The following is a 17189-nucleotide window of genomic DNA, read 5'->3' on the forward strand; positions in this document are numbered from 1 at the left end:
AAAATATATATGTTAAATCCAATACATGCATATAGATTTTTACAATTATCTTGAAAAATCAAATCAAAAAGAAAAAAAATGAGAAAGCAAATAAAAAGCAAGCAAACCTACAACATAAGAGTGAAAATGCTTTGTTGTGATCCACACTCTACTCCCACAATCCTCTTGGGCTCTCTGATGAAGGTTTCTTACTTAGAGATACCCTGGACCAAGCAGACCTTTAGGGAGATTCTCCTGGTTCCCGGGAGGCGCCGGCCGGGATCTCCGGCCTGAGTCCCGGGCTGCCAGTGGATGGAGGGGAGGGGGCCTGTAATCCTTTGCAAACACCTCAGCGGAGACTCTCTTATCTCTGCAGCTATTTCAAGATCTGCAGATGCCCTTTCTTCCCTGGCCCCAAACTCTCAGCAAGGAGTGTTGGATTTCAGGAAAATCCTTCCTCATCGTCCCATTAACCAAAGGCCTTTCTTCCTTCTGGCACCTGGACCTAGCCGGCCTCCAGCCTGAGCCCAGCCTGAGCCTCCTTTTTAGGGCTGCCAAAATATTGCCTTTGGGCCGAAAAGGCCAAAACTCACTTTCCTCTGAACACCGTGTGTGTGGGGAGGGGAGGGAGGGTGTTAATAACTCATGCCTAATAGAGCCCTTTAAAGATTCTTTCCTTGGCAAACTCCCAAGCAGGTGGGAGCGCCAGCATGATTTCTCCCATTTTTCAGATGTTAAAACTGAAGCCAGAGAGGGAAAACGCGGCATCCGTCCAACAGGGTCCCCAGTTCAGCAGGGGAGCAAACTGCCCCTCCCTGTCAGACCTTCCTTCCCTCAGAGGACCTCTGACCTGTCCCGCTTCCCCCCGGGCTCTGGTCTCCCCAAACAGCATCCTTTGATCTCTCCTCAAAGCAGACCCAGCCCCTCGGCCTGTCCAGCTCGGTGGGAGGTCTGCGTTTTTTAACGATGACCCCCCACCTCGATACCCCCACTTCTCCTCCTTCCCCAGGGCTGCCAACTTCCAACCACAATAGTGACTTTGTGCTTCTGTGGTTCGTTTTGTGTATAAAATAAAATATTGTGGACATCCCTCCCCCATTCCAGCCACTCCCCCAGAATTAAAAAAAACCTCATTCTCCCTGGAAGAATAAAAAAGTCCAATGAAACCAAGAAAAATAAATAAGGGGTAACCTTGAGGGGTTAGGGGGAGTTTGGCTGATACATCACTTCTGAGCCCCATCTCTCCTATTTGTCCCAGTATTCATCACCTAGTTATAACACTTCCTCGGAGCAATGGCCCCGAGTTCAAATCCAGAATCCGATCCTTAACACTTCCTAGCTGTGTGACTGTGGGCAAGTCACTTAACCCCAATTGCCCCGACAAAAATAAAGAATCTATTTTTTTTTTTTTTTAGTGTTCAGCCATTACTCTGACAATTGACATTTCCTTGATGTTACTGGTGAATATTTAATGTCCATTAATCATAAAATAGAAATTAGTAAAGTACTTAGCACAGGGTCTGGTATTTAAGAAATATTTATTCCCTTTAAAGGGAAATTCATTAGGAAGATTTTTTTTAAAATTATCATTACTTTGACTTTGACAGTCGGGTCCTGAGGTAGAAGTGGAAGAGCCTGGTCGGGGGCTAGGAAGGGACTGACATCGAGGTGAGAATGATCTAAGGCGTTAGATTAGAGTACAGTCCATTTGGTTATAAAATAATCCCTCTTTTTGTTTCTCCAGTCCTTAGCCCAGTGCCTGGCACATAGTAGGTGCTCAATAAATGTTTGTGGATTGCTTGATATAAAGCAGAGAAGCAAACCACACAAGGCAGTCCATCAATTTAAACCCAAAGCATTAGACCATCTCCTTTTTATATTTGTATAGAACATATTATATATAATATATAATTATAGCAAACTAAATACACACACACACACACACACACACACACACACACACTCTCCACCTCCAAAAAAAGTAAATGGAAAGCCAAGAGATGGAGCTCAAAAGTTATTGCCCAACACTTCGATGCCCTCAGATCCTGTCTGACCCTTGGGAGCCTGCGACCGGCCAAATCATTTCTTCCTCTTCTCCCTCCAAACCACAGGGCTAGACCACGGTTCTAACCATCATCCCCAGAAGACAATCCTCCTGCCGGCCTCCAGCCTCCCATTTCCACCCTATTAGACTCTTCCAGCTTGAAATCTCAAAGACCTTTTCAACTCAAACTGAACTCATTCTCTTCCCCCCAAATCTTCCCCATCACTGTCCCCTCGGGCTCGTCAACTCCTAAGCCCCTCTCGTCCAAGTCTTACTATCGGGTCAAATACTGTTGTTTTCCGTGTTCATAATCTCCAGAAGAAGCCCTCTTCTCTCCTGAGTCCTGTGTACCCCCGCCCCAGAGCAGACTCCCATCCCCTCACACTCGGACACCCTCATACCCCACTCCAGTCCATTCAGCCGCTTACAGGTCTGACTGTGTCACCCTCACTCAATAAACTCCACTGGCCTCCAGAATCAAGTCCAAAATTCTCTGCTTGTCTTTTCAGGTCCTTCATCACTTAGCCCATTCTTCTCCCTTATGCACTCCTCCCAATCCCCGGCATTCTCACTGACTGTGCCTCTGCCTAAAACGGCTCCCTCCTCATCTCCTCCCCTGCTTCCTAGGAATCCTTTGGGTCTCAGTTAAATCCCATCTTCCACCCAAAGCCTCCTTAATCTTATTCTATTTATCCTGAACAAAGCTCACTTTGTTTACGTGGGATCTCCCCCCGTTAGACTGTGGTTCCTGGAGGGTAGGGAAGCCACTGGGGTTTTGCCTTTCTTTCCCAGAACTTAGCACAGAGCCTACGTGTCCCAGGTGTTTGAAAAGAGCCAACTGTGCTGGACTGGTGTGTCAAACAGAGATATTAGCACTCCCTGACCGATGGGGAATCTAAAAGCCTGAGGATGTCAGGGTTGTCTGGATTCTGGATCCACTTTGCCACTGACAGCTGGATCTCTTTTTAACAAAGGAGGCTGAGGATCTCGGAAATTAACGAGGATCTCTGCCGAGAGCCGAGTCAAGACCGAGTGGAGAATGGAGCTTTCAGGGAAAAAGATCTGAAGAGGGAGGAAGTCGATTTTAAAAAAAGCAGCGACTGAATAGGTCGCTCTCTTCTGCTTGTCCAAACATTAGGAACTCAGCTAGCAAAATATTTACCATTTCTCTGCTAGCAAATGTTTCAGTCGTGAAGTACGACCTTGTTTGGTTAGGAAAAAACCAGGAGCCCAAGAGATGACATGCAACGGTTCATCCATTATTTTTTCCCGGCTCATGTTAAAAAACATGACGTCTTCTTCACCACCTCATATGGTCTGGAGTCGGGAGTCGGGGGGAGGGGGGAACCAGCTGTAGAGAGCTGATTGTTAAATCTCCAGTGTGAGGATTTATACCTTGGAAACGGGCAAACACCATAAATCAGGGCTCGCTTTGTTGTTTTGTTGATTGTCAGCTTAAGAAAGTGAGGGAGAGAATGTTAAAAATGCAGATTAAATTTAAAATTCTCTCTTGTGTACTTTTTCCTTTTTCTGGAGAGCCAGTTGTTAAGCACTGGCCGGCGAGCTGCTTTGAGGACTTGATACCGGCCCCTGGGAATCATGGCTGGGCCAGTGAAAGGCCCCATTAGGCTAGAAAAGCATCAGATACAGTCGCTGTAGGCCCGAGGACCAGCCCGGCTAGGGTCCGAGAGGCTTGTTCCCAGGTTGGCCCCGTGGAGATGAAGTTCTTGGCTGCAGAACTCGATGTCTTTCTACTCAGTCACAGAGGCTGCGGTCCCCGTTCCTGGATAAGGAATACGGAAACAGTTAACATGAATCGTAGTAGGGTTCTGCAGGCACTTAGTAGTAGTTGGGTAGTTCTCAGACCGACTTCACTGTGGATCTTTGTTAAAAATGTATTACAAGGGCAGCTGGGTGGGCGCAGTGGATAGAGCACCAGTTGTGACATCAGGAGGACCCGAGTTCAAATCTGGCCTCAGACACCTAACCCTTCCTGGCTGTGGGACCCTGGGCAAGTTACTTAACTCCAATTGCCTCAACAAACAAACAAACAAAAAAAAACTAATAAATGAATGAATACATCAATGTATTGCAGCTCCGGTGTACATGAGGGATATGTACAATCTCAAAACATAGGAGCAAGCTGAGAAGTATCATTAAACATTTTTGTTTTTCGAGTAGACGTCAAGGGGTGGAGGGGGCCCAGCTTTGTTTTTTCTTCAGTATAACGAGGCAGTTGGACTGATACTCCATGAAGTCTCCTCCCTGCTCTGAGGGATTCTTGGATTTAGAGAGTCCATTTTGGACTGAACATAAATGAACTCAAATGTTCAGAAACAGTTTCCCCGACGGAGAGTTTCCAAATGCTTGTGTGTTGAGCTAGAACGTTCCTTTCCATTGGTTTTTCCAAGCCAGATCATTGACCCGTTTTGCCTCCAAATTAAACCCGGCTCGGGTGAGTGAGTAAGGGAGAGGGGAAAAAACACGTTGGATGCAACTCAGCCTCTCCCACCCAGGGCGGATCAGCTTTCAGCCCCTGGGCCTATGTGACGGGGCAGCTGGTCCGTGGTGAGCTGGCAGGTCAGACCATGCAGGGACTGCTCAGTGTGGGGGCCCCCCAAGCTCCCGGCAAGGGAGAGAGCCAGGGAGAGGATCAGGCCCGGGGAGCGAGGGCAGCATCAAACCCTGCCTGCTCCTTGTGGGGGGGGAAGTGGGCCAGAGCAGCCTGGAAGGACACGGGGCTGGGAGTCGGGAGGCCGCGGCTGCCGGCTTTTTGTCCCTTTCCCTCTCTAGGTCTTGCTCATCTCCTTGGAAAGGAGGCGGGGTGCATCACATGGGCTTCCCTGCCCCTCCTGGCTCAAAATCGCTGATCCTCAGCTGACAAGGGATGCTCCTAAAGCCTGGACCTTTCTGCTGTGCCAGCCTCCAGTTGTATACGTGCTAACATATATGGGAATATATAGAGGTGTGTGTGCGTCTGTGTATGTGTATGTTGTACTGTATATATAGACATGTGCATTGTACATTTGTGTGTGTATATTATATATGTGTATAAGTATTTATTATAAGGCCTTCTCTAAACACACATATACATACATGCTATAGTGTGTGTGTATATAATATTATACATACGTACACGGTGTACATACACATAATAGCCATAATATATACTATGAAATATATAATAATATAAATGAAATATATATATTTACTATGTAAGCATGTTTAATATATGTGGTGGTATGTATATATATATATGTTCTGTACACATATAATCGTGTGCACATAACTATGCACAATCAATTTATCTGTAAGTATCTATGTATTAAATACACATTTATAATACAGTATATATAATACATAGACACTTATAGATATATTGACTGATTATGTATGTGTATATGCTATCGCTCAAGATATGGGTGTGGAGTCAGGAAGACCTGAATTCAAATCCTCGCTGTGCGACTTTAGCCAAATAGGTTAACCTCCGTCTGCCTCGGTCTCCTCATCTGTAGAATGGGGATAATAAAGTACCCACTTCCCAGAGTTGTGTCAAAGTTCAAACGAGTGTTTTGTAAACCCTTAATGGATTATATAAATGCAAGCTATTGTTACTCTTTTTTTAATAATTAGGTGAGGAAAAATCTTTGATCAGGTTGGAAGACATGAAGGTCGTTAGATGAAATTGGATGACACCATCGAGGAAATGTTTTGGGATTGGCTGAAGAAACCGTATGGATTTGTATAAAAGAGAGGCCAGTTTGGAGCTCAAAATCTGGTGTCAAGGTCCTGAGAAGAAATTGCTTGGGAGAAACTGGGTCTTCTTCCTGTGATCAGAAGATGAGAGAGTCAGAGTTGGGTTTGTAGTTAAAGGGCTCTCACGCGATGTGGTTATTCAGTTGTGTCCAGCTCTTTGTGGCCCCTTTTAGGTTTTTTGGCAGAGATAATGGAGTGGTTGGCTATTTCCTTCTCCAGGCCATTTTACAGATGAAAAAACTGAGGTACATGGGGGTAAAGTGACTTGCCCAGGGTCACACAGCTAGTAGAGGTCTGAGGCCAGTTTTGAACTCAGGAAAATATCTTACTGACTCTAGGATAGGAAGGAAGGAAGGCAGGAAGGAAGGAAGGAGGAGGGGGAGGAAGGAGGAAGGGAGGAAACTAAAAGAAAGGAAAAGAAAAGATATAGAGGAAGAGAAAGAAAGGGAACCAAAAGACAGAGGGGAAAGGAGATGGGGAAGGGAGCATCAACAAAGGCTTTCTGGAGAAAAAATAGAAACTAAGAACAGCCAGATGAAAAATGTTCCAGATCCCTCACAACAAGAGAGAAATGTCCAATTAAAGCACTCTAAGCACCTCGTGCCCAACAGATCAGCAGTGATGACAAAAAAAGAAAACTGAGAATTGCTGGAGGGGCTGTAAGAAACCGCGTTCACCGTTGTTGGAGGAGCTACAAATCATTGGGCTGCCCTGGAAAGCTATTTGGAACTCTCCTCAGAATCACTAAACTCTGCTAATCCTGTGAAATCAAGGCCACCGCCGCAGGTCCACATTCAGCAGCTACAAAGTACAGTGACTGAAATCAGGAAGGCCTGAGATTAAATTCTGCCTCAGTTTCCTTATTTATGAAATAGGAATAATAATATTCTTAGCAGAGTTCTTGCGATTCTAAACCCTAACACACTACACAAATGTTTTATTATTATTGTTTTGCTATAAAGAAATCAAAGAAAGAAAAGATCATGCATAAAAAATAGCCTTTTTCTTGTTGCAATAAAGAGCTGGAAACTAAAGAGGATGTCCATCAATTGGAGAACGGCTGAGCAGATGGTCTGTGACTGTGATAGAATAATGTGCTATAAGATAGTTTCAGAAAACCCCGAGATGGTTTCTATAAACTAATGCAAAATGAAGTAAGCAGAATCAGCGGAGCAATTTCTATAATGACCATAACATTTTCTTTTCTTTTAAAATTTTTTTCATTAAAGCGTTTTATTTTCAAAATATACATAAAGATAGTTTTCAAAATTCACCCTCGCAAAACTTTGTGTTCCAATTTTTCCTCCTTCCCTTCCCTTTCTCCTAGATAGCAAATAATCCCACAAATATTGTGCTGCTCAAGAAAAATCAGATCAAAAGGGAAAAAACAAGAAAGAAAAAAAAAGCAAGCAAATAAATAGCAAAAAGAGGTGAAAATACTATGTTTGATCCACACTCCGTCCCCATACTTCTCTCTCTGGATGCAGATGGCTCTCTCTGTCACAAGTCTATTGGAATTGCCTTGAATCACCTCATTGTTGAAAAGAGCCACGTCCATCACAATAACCATAATATTTTCAAGGAAAACAATCATGAAAGATTTGATGATGTTGATCAGTGCATCCTCCAATCACAATTCTAAGAGCCTGGTAATGACGTGGGTCTCTAATCCTTTGGCAAAGAAGTAGCGGTGCAGAGCAAGACAGACATTTTTGCACGTGTTCAATATGTAAATTTGTTTTGTTCCACTATCTTGTTTGTTATAAGGGAAGACTTTTTTGGGGGGGAGAGGGAGAATTTGGGCAAATGGTGAGATACCCCCCAAAAAAGAAAAGAAAGAGTAAAGCATTTAAAAAAGTTTTTATCATTAGCCATCATCATCTTTATTTTTAAATTTTTCAATAGTATTTTATTTTTCCAAATACATGTAAAGCTCGTTTTCAACATTCATTTTTGTAAGACTTTGTATTCCATATTTTTCTTCTTCCCTTCCTACCTCTCCTTTCCTCAAGACAGGAAGTATCTGATATAAGTTATAGATTATATAAGTTAAATAAATGCAAGAATAAAACATTTTTAAGCACAGTGTGAGACAAAGATAAACAGAAAAAGTGCTTTGGAACTAATGGATTAGATGAATAGATTGATAGGTAGATAGATAGATGGATGGATGGATGAACAGATAGATAGATAGGTACTTAAATAAACCAAGCTATAGCTAATAGAAATTTGAGGGTTTGTATGCATTCCTCTTTTTTCTCTTTTTTTCTATAAATGGATATGATCATGTTTGTCAAGTTAAGAATAACCAAAAACACCAAAATCCTGAATTTAAAAAAAAAAAAGGCTTCCTAGAGGAAAAGACATTTGGATGAGCCTTGAAGATTAGAATTAGAAAGAAGAACTAGTGGTGGAGAGTAAGAAGGACTGAGTGCTTCAGGAAGAGAAATAGTATGAAGAAATTCTAAGAACCGACTATGTCTGAGGAAGAGTAGCTCACTCACTCTTATTCATGCATTCATTCACTCCTTTATTCCTGCATTTACTCAATCACTCACTTACTCATGCATTCATTCACTCCCTTATTCCTTCATTCAATCACTCACTTATTCATGCATTCCTTCACTCTCTTATTCCTCCATTGACTCACTCACTTATTCCTGCATTCATTCACTCTCTTATTCCTTCATTCACTCACTCACTTATTCAAGCATTCATTCACTCACTTACTCATGTATTCACTCACTCACTTATTCATGCATTTAAGTCATCTCTGGCACACACCAGTACCTTCCTAGTGTCTCCAGCAATTTTCCAAGGCTTTAAGTTGACCCCCAAGTGCTGATCTGTATTGGCGGAAGGAGTTTCCATACTGGGAGTTTCTCATGCCTGTGAAATCACAGATCTGGCCCTGGAGGGAAAGAGAAAGAGAAATAGAGACATGTAGAAGTCCACATTAAAATGAAGTACATAGAATAGATTTCCAGGAAGCATAATTTCCTTGGAAGCAGAAGTGGAAGTAATGAGTAGGACCCACTGACCATCCTTGTAGAGATCCTGTCTGCTTATCAGAACCTGTGAGAAGACAGTGTATATAAGTGGAAAGAATTAACTCTGGTGTCTTGAGTTCAAATCTCTCCTCTGATGCCTGTGTGATCTTGGAAAGTGCCCCATTTCCTTATCTGTAACAGGGTTTGTTCAATTTTTTCCACTCCCGATCCCTTTTTGCCTGGGAAATTTTTATGTGATCCTTGGTATATATATGTACATAAAATAGGTATACGAATCAAACATTTACTGATAATAAATCATAATTTCACAACCCTGACATTCAGTTATGCAAAGCCACATGGGGTTACAACCCACAATTTAAGAACATTTGGTCTAGATTCCAATAGACTTGTGATGGAAAATGCCATCCACATCTATAGAAAGAACTATGGAGACTGAATGTGGATTGAAACAGACTATTTTCGCTTTTTGTTTGTTTGTTTTTTCTTTCTCGTGGTTTTTCCATTTTTCCTGTTTCTTCTTTCACAACAGGACCAGTATGGAAATACGTTTAACGTGGGTGTACATGTATAACCTACATGTATAACCTATGTCAGCTTGCTCACTGTCTTGGGGAGGAGAAAGAGAGAGAGAGAGAGAGAAAGAGAGAGAGAGAGAGAGAGAGAGAGAGAGAGAGAAACAATTGGAACTCAAATCTTATAAAAACGAATGTTGAAAACTATTTTACATGTAATTGGGAGGAAATACAATTAAGGATAAAAGAAGAAGCTTTAGGTTATAAAAGGAGATGGCTGGGCTAGCTAAGAACTCCTCTGGCTCAGAATCAGCCCCCAGCTGATTTCTCCATAGTTTCTCCATAGCAGACACTCATTAAGCACGTACTGTATTCAGAGTAGTACAGAACCCAGCCCTGGGATCAATCAGTCAGTCAGTAAGGGCTTACTGTGTGCCACAATCACGCTGCTTGATGGGAATACAGAAAAAGGCAAAAACATGGTCCTTGTCCTCAAGAAACTTATATTTTTTATAATAGCTTCCAAATGCATGCAGATAGTTTTCAACATTAATCCTTGTAAAACCTTGTGTCCCAAATTTTTCTCCCTTCCTCTCCACCTCCCCATCACAGACCGCAAGTGATCCAATATAAGTTAAACATGGTCAATTCTTCTATATATATTTCCACATTTATTGCGCTGCACAAGAAAGAAACAGATCAAAAAGAAAAAAAAAAATCAGAGGGGAAAAAAAGCAAGGAAACAACAACAAAAAAGTGAAAATATCATGTTGTGCTCCACACTCAGTTCCCACAGTTCTAGCTCTGGGTGCAGACGGCTCTCTCTGGAATTGGACTGAATCACTTCATTGTTGAAGAGCCGTGTCCATCAGAATTGATCACTGTATAATCTTGTTGCCATGTCCAGTGATCTCCTGGTCCTGCTCACTTCCCTCAGCATCAGTTCCTGTGAGTCCCTCCAGGCCTCCCTGAAATCGTCCTGCCAGTTGTTTCTTACAGACTATAATAGTCCATAACATGCATATCCCATAACTTATTCAGCCATTCCCCACTGTTGGGCATCCGCTCAGTTCCCAGCTTCCTGCCCCTACAAAAAGGGCCGCCACACACATTTTTGCACATGGGGTCCTTTTCCCTTTTTATGCTCTCCTTGGGAGACAGGCCCAGGAGAGACACTGCTGCGTCACCGGGTGTGCAGTTTGATAGTCCCTTGGGCATCGTAAGGAACTCACATTCTAATGGAAAGAGATAACTATGTACAAGGACATAAAGTGACTAGACGGAAGGCAATCTCCAAGGGGAGGCCCTAGCAAAGGGGAAAACCAGGGAAGGGTGTGAAGACCGCGTATTTTAAAATCAGTTGGAGTCAGGAATTCAGGTTAGGAGGAAATCGTCAATCTTTATTCTTAGCAGAGATGAAGAAAGATCAAAGAAGGGAATGGGCAATAGCAATGTGCGCAGCTGAGTCAAGAAGCTAGCTAGACCAGAAGCCACAAGACCAGCAGCCCCCAGAGTAGAACCCAGCCAGCCATCCCCCCAGCCTCTCTTCCTCCCCTCTGCCTCCACCCACCAAAATCGTCATTTCCTATACAACACATCAGGACTTGCACAGAGAGTGGGCGGGGCCATTCTTTCTCCAAGCTTGTATATTAATAGAGTGTAGTCTAATTACTATTTAGCCTCATGTGCTTGGGACCTCAGTGCATCAACTCAAGCCTCAGCCCATTACAGAAGGGCTTTGGCCGAAAGTGGGATTGGAGCGGAGTTCTAAAGGAGTTCAGAGGGGCTCAGTTCAGCTCCTCATGGAGAGCACAGGCCACCAAGACACCAAGGCAGAAGACCTAATATCAATAATACATGAAATTACATGGTGTATTAAAAAAAAAAAAAAAAAAAAACAGAAAGCAAAGACTACTATGCAGGTGGAGGGGGCAAGGAGGCAATCAGGGGAACCTTCCAGGAAGGGACCTTTGATCTGCTATTTGGGTGGATGGGTTGATAGTTATTTGGGTGGATGGATGGGTAGATAAATGGATGATGGACAGATGCGTGGGTCAGCGGATGGATGGGTGCATAGGTGGGCTAACGAATGGATGGTTGGATGGGCTGGTGAGTAGATAAGTGGATGAGTGGATGGATGGGTAGCTGGATGGGTGGTAGTAAATGAGGAAGCTGTTAGGCTATTGTTAAATTGTGCAAGAAAGTGGCAATGAAGGTCCAGGCTACCGTGGAGGGAAAAGAGAAGGGAGGACAGAGTGACACCCCCGAGGTCACTCCCAAGTGGGGATCTCGGCCCTTTTGTCATCACACGCCTCTGGGCGTGGGCACTTGGAATGCCACGGGCAGCGCACCGTGTCAGCGTCTCCCATGGTCCGGAACACCAGGCCTCAGAGCCTGGAGGAGTCTCAGAGATCTGCTCCAACCCTGCCGTCTGAGAGCCAGACAAACCAAGGCCCGGGTGGCGCTGTCCGGTAACTGGAGGGCAGACCAAGGCTCCTTTCCAACTCGTCCCAGTGTTTTCCATCACTTTGGACAGCTCTAGGAACACGGAGTTATAAGAAGCCTCTCCCAAGAGCTGAGATTAGCTTCTGCTTCAGGACCGATGTCAGGGACAAGACCCTGTCCCTCCCACCCCTTGTCCCTCGGGGCCTCCACGGGCAGATGGATTCCAGGGCTGGCACAGACCGTGGCTCCAGCCCAGAGACAGTTCCTGGGCTAGCTCTCTATTCCAAACCCTCTTTTCAGATAGGGAGATGGAGACCTTAAGCAGGGTCAGACCTGGAAACCCTGGCCCTTGGGTTCATGGAGGAAGGCAGGGGACAGTCTGGCCCCACCTGGGAGTGCTGCTCACCCAGGACAGGAGGCTGCCTCGCCTCCCCCGCCCACACCGGCCTGGGATCTCCCACTCCCCTCGTGCTCCCTTGGGGGGGCAAAAGCCTTGCAGAGCAGAGGGAGGCAGGGTGCCGACTTCTACGGAGAGGAGCTGCGATCCTCCCTCCCACAGGATTCCAGAAAAGCCCCCCCTGCCCCCAGTTATAGCCTTGACCTTGAAAATTAAAGAAGGAGGGCTGGGAGGGAAGACCAAGGTCATGGAAGTCCCAACCCCAGAGAATAGAAGGCTCCAAGATGGCAGAACCAGCATTTGGGCCAAGCTGGGACACAGGCCAGGATTCTTTCCCCTATATCACACAGGCACTTTTCGGAAGGTCGGAATTGGGCCCGAAGGCCGCTAACTCAAAATCCCAAACTCTTTCCTTGGAATCAGAAATAAAAAACAAAGGAGAGAGACTTGCACTCTGGGGGTACTGGAAGGTCAAGGGGTGGCGGGGGCAGGACCAACCTGTCCATCTATTTGCATTTATTAAGTACATCTATGTGCCAGGCACTGTGCTAAGAAGCAGAAGACAGCCCCCTCCCCTCCTCAAGGAGGCAGGAGCCCCAGGCCCGGAGTCTGGAAGGTCCGTCTTCCCAAGTTCAAATTTGCTGGGCAAGTCACTTAACTCTGCCTCAGTTTCCTCATCTGTAAAATGAGTTGGAGAAGGAAATGGCAAACCAGTCCAGTGTCTTTGCCAAGAAACAGGATCCCAGAGAGTCTGACAGGAGCGAAATGACTAAACATCAAAGTCTTCGAGGAACTCATAATCCGAGGGGATGACGGCAAGTCAACAAGTAAAAACAAAGCGGCTTCAGACAAGATAAGGAGTGAGTAATAAACAGAGGGAAGGCCGAGTATTAGAGGGGGTGGGGAAGGCTTCCTGTAGAGTTTGGAGGGAGCCGGCACTTAGCCAGGGAGGTCAGGAGGTGAAGATGAAGAGACAGGACACAGGGGACAGAACAGTAGATCCCCACGAAGTATGTGGCAGGTCTAAGACTGGGAAAGTAGGCTAGAACCTGGTTATGGAGGCTTCAAATCACCAAATAAGGGATCCAGAAGCACTAGGGAGCTACCGGAGGTTATGGAGGAGGGGCGTTGACATTCTCCTCCTTGTGCTTTAGGTAGAATCACTTTTGTGACTGACAGGAGGATGGATAAAAGTGTGCACAAATTCGTGTGTTAAATTAATTAAAGTTATACATAACATGAAGAATCTTAAAACAATCAATTCATGAACCAACGATTCTGGCCATCAACTGGTTATTTGACAAAGCGGACTAAGTCATCGGCTTATTCCGGTGTGGGGTCAAGTCAGCCCTAATCCAAGGATGAAGGTGGAGGGATGGATCTCCCAGAAGACCTTTGATCTGGGATGCTGAAGAAGAGACTCCTGGGTAGGAAGTTGGGTTACACTCAGGGACCCTGTCCGCTTCAGAGAACCTAGAACCTCAGGATTATATATATACACCCACCCACACATATATAAATACACAATGTGTTTTTAAATATATACGTGTGTAGATGTACATATATACTTATACCCATATATACAAATATACATGTATATACATCTATTTCTTTCAACACTTACTTCCAAGTTCTCTTCTCTGACACAGACCCCGTCTGTGCCTTAGATAATGTTCCAACGACTTTTTAAAAATTTAATCTTTTCAAGGAAAAAAAATAGATAATTTTTCTTTCTTCCCCCATTCCTTTTCCCCGGGAAAAAGAAATGTGTGTACGTGGCGGGGAACCTTTGTAATAAATATGCATTGTCCATCAAAATAAATACCCACTCTGGCGGTGTCCAAAAGAAAAGTCTTAATCTGGGAATCTCGTTCGGGGGAGGACGCGTTCTTCACCAGTAGTCTCCGGGAGTTATGGCTGGTCACGGCATAGTGCAGAGTTCCTAAGTCTTTCAAAGATGTTTACTATGTTTTTATTACCTGAATTATTCTTCTGGCTCTGCTCCTTTTAGGTTGCACTGTAGTGGAAAACCGCCCAGTTTTCTCTGAAACCATCCTCTTCCTCACTGTTGGTGTTCCTTCACAATCACAGCACAACTTGCCCTGTTGTTCCCCAGAGGATGGACGCCCCCTCGGTTTACAGTTCTTTGCTGCGACAAAAAGAGCTGCTGTAAATATTTGGGTCCATATGGCTTCTTTTCTTTTATTTGATCTTTTGGGCCTAGGAGCGGCATTTCTGGGTCAAAGGGCATACAGAGTTGAGCGGTCTTCTGGGAAGGGATCCAAATTTTTCCCCAGGACAGCTAGACTGCTTACGGCTCGTCCATAGTGCGATCATAATATGGCCATTTTCCCACAACCCCTCTGACATTTGTTATTTTCCCTTTTTGTTGGCTCTGCCATGCTGATGATCTGAATGACTTCTTACATAGCCCCCAACCCAAATTTCACTCCCTGTTGGTCAGCCTTTCAGTGATGATCCGGGTGGTCCTTGGAAGGAGGAACCAAAGCCAGCCGTCAATCAACTCTCAAAGGCTTGCCGGCTTGGGTTCGATATTCACAGTCACCTTTATGGCCCGGGGAGAGTGGACGATGACTTCAGCCGAGACATCGATCCATTGACAAATATTATTGGAAGCTGGAAAGCTCCATTTGGAGTCAGGAAATCTGGGTTCTTAGCCGGGTGACCCTGTGACACTGGGCTCCTGATCTCAGGTTCCTCATGTGTAAAATACCAGGCGACGTAAGTCCCTTCCAACTTCAAACCTAGAACTAGTCATTAAGCTCCTACTGTGCACTAGGCTGGCTACTGGGGACACAAAAAACAAAAACCGGGTCCTGCCTTCAAGGAGCTCCTAGTCTATCTAGGAACATATCATTGTTCTATGGAAGTATGTGCAAAATAAAAAGAAAGACATCATAAAAGAATTGGAGGGAGGAGGCAGGAGGGTATAATACTTAGGGGGATGAGGATTGGAACTGAGGAGTGAGGGAAGCTGGGAATTCTAAAAAATGGACTTGAGACAAGGGCCCTTTCCATTGAGAGTTAGTGTTCCCACAGTCTGGAAGGTAGAGCTAGCAGGTACTTCTAAAAATCCTCCCAAGGAAACTCAGGAAACACAAGGGAGAAGAAGGGAACAAGGATTTATGTGTCCCTACTAAGTGCCAGACACAATTCTAAGCACTTTTTGCAAATAGGCTGTTTGATCCTCACAACAACCCAGGTGAGGAAACTGAGTCAGAGTGAGGTTAAATGACTGGTCCACAGTCACACAGCTGGTCTGGGCCCTGGTCATCTGTCCACTGTCCACCAGCTGCCAAAGAAAGGAGGCTGGATGAGAGATTTGGGGTCACACAGGGAATCAAGGAAGAAACATCCTCTTCTGTCAAAGAAAAAAATTAGACATGATAGAGGGGAAGGGGGAAGAGAGGATACCATTTCCTGGACACCTGGTCACCCCATTTGGCTCCCAAGGGATGGGCAAGATCCTGTCTTAATGCTTTTGGGAACTCCCTGAACCATGGTGGAAAAACCCATAAACCAGGAGTCAACAAACCTGATTTCAAAACTGGATTCCTGGCGGCGCAGCCTTCGCTCCGCGGCCCTTTGTCTCTCTGCGTATCTGGAAAAGGCGCCTGCTTGTAAGACCTGTTTATCTCCCCGGCCCCAGAGGGATCTGGGGTTCTCGGGCTCCTCGGGTCAGAGGGCAGATTCGAGTCCCGGCCATCTGCTCGTCACATACGGAGCGAAGACTGGAAAGAAAGGTGGGGACGGAAGAGGAGAAGCGCTGAGGTAATAACAGGCTCAGCCCTGACTGGGATGGGACCGGGTGAGCCGGAGGGGCCGCGGTGACCCGCTGAAGGGCCGACGGAGAGAGCAAAGAGAGCCGCTCCAGAAGGGAAACTGAGCCCGGAGCTCTCGTCGCCCCCACCTTTCGGGAACGAGCCCCCCAAGAGGCTGCCTTTCCCTTCCCAAGCCCAGCCGGTACCGGGCACTAACAATGAGCTTTCATTTTGCCGGGATATTTCTGGTATCTGATTTTTGCCTCAAATAAAGACATTGAGGGGCAGCTGGGTGGCCCAGTGGGTAGTGCGCCAGCCCTGAAGTCAGGAGGACCTGAGTTTAAATCTGCTCTCAGACACTTCACACTTCCTGGCTGTGGGACTCTGGGCAAGTCACTTAACCCCAATTGCCCCAGCAAAAAGTTACAAAACAAACAAAAAAGCATAAAGAGGTCAGGAACTAGCTACAGGTAATCAGAAATGTCAGTTGGGTCCAAGAGCCAAACCTCGGCCTAACTGGGCACTCGGAGCTACCTTTTCACTTGACAGGAATTCTATAAAACAGTCCAGAAAGTGGCCCCGGGGATCGAGGGCCCTCGTGTTGCTCGGGCCTAGCAAGCCCTCATTGTTATAGACTCAGACTCTGAGGCCCGATGACATCAGCAGCGACTGCCTCCACTGACCACAGAGGGATGGAGGTGAGGCCCAAAGTCATCAGCTGCCCTCCCCCAGACCGACTGGGAGCCTGGCTAAAAGGTGCGGCTGAGGGACTCCGGAAGGAAAGGAGGCACCGAGAACGGGGCAGCACCTGGGGGGGGGGCTCACACCCCAAACCAACCCGAGGGAGGGGTTCTCTCAGCACTATCTGGACAGGAGGACTCAGAAAAGATGGAGTTCCTCTTTCCACTGGTGTTGTGGGTAAAATGAAAAGAAGGCACCTCCAGTCCTGACACCCCCTGTTCTAAGCCCCTCCCAGCCCTGACACCCCCTGTTCTAAGCCCCCCCTCCCCCAGGCCATCCCTGTTCCTTTCCAGCTGTCCCTGGTAGAGGAAGGGAATCCATTTCCCAGCAGCCCCTGAGTGCCTTCCTGCGGGGGAGGGGAGGCCTGACAGTGCCCCATTGAATCCTCATGATGTCACCTGGCCCATCGGCTTCTCACCCCTCAGGAATGCGCCTGTTGGTGTTTCCCTTGGGGGGGGAGGGAGGGGGAGATGAACCATGGCTGGGGGTAAACAAGCCTCGTCCCAGCGCGGCCCCTCG

This window comes from Sarcophilus harrisii, chromosome 1, assembly GCF_902635505.1.
Source record: "Sarcophilus harrisii chromosome 1, mSarHar1.11, whole genome shotgun sequence".
Lineage (NCBI taxonomy): Eukaryota > Metazoa > Chordata > Mammalia > Dasyuromorphia > Dasyuridae > Sarcophilus > Sarcophilus harrisii.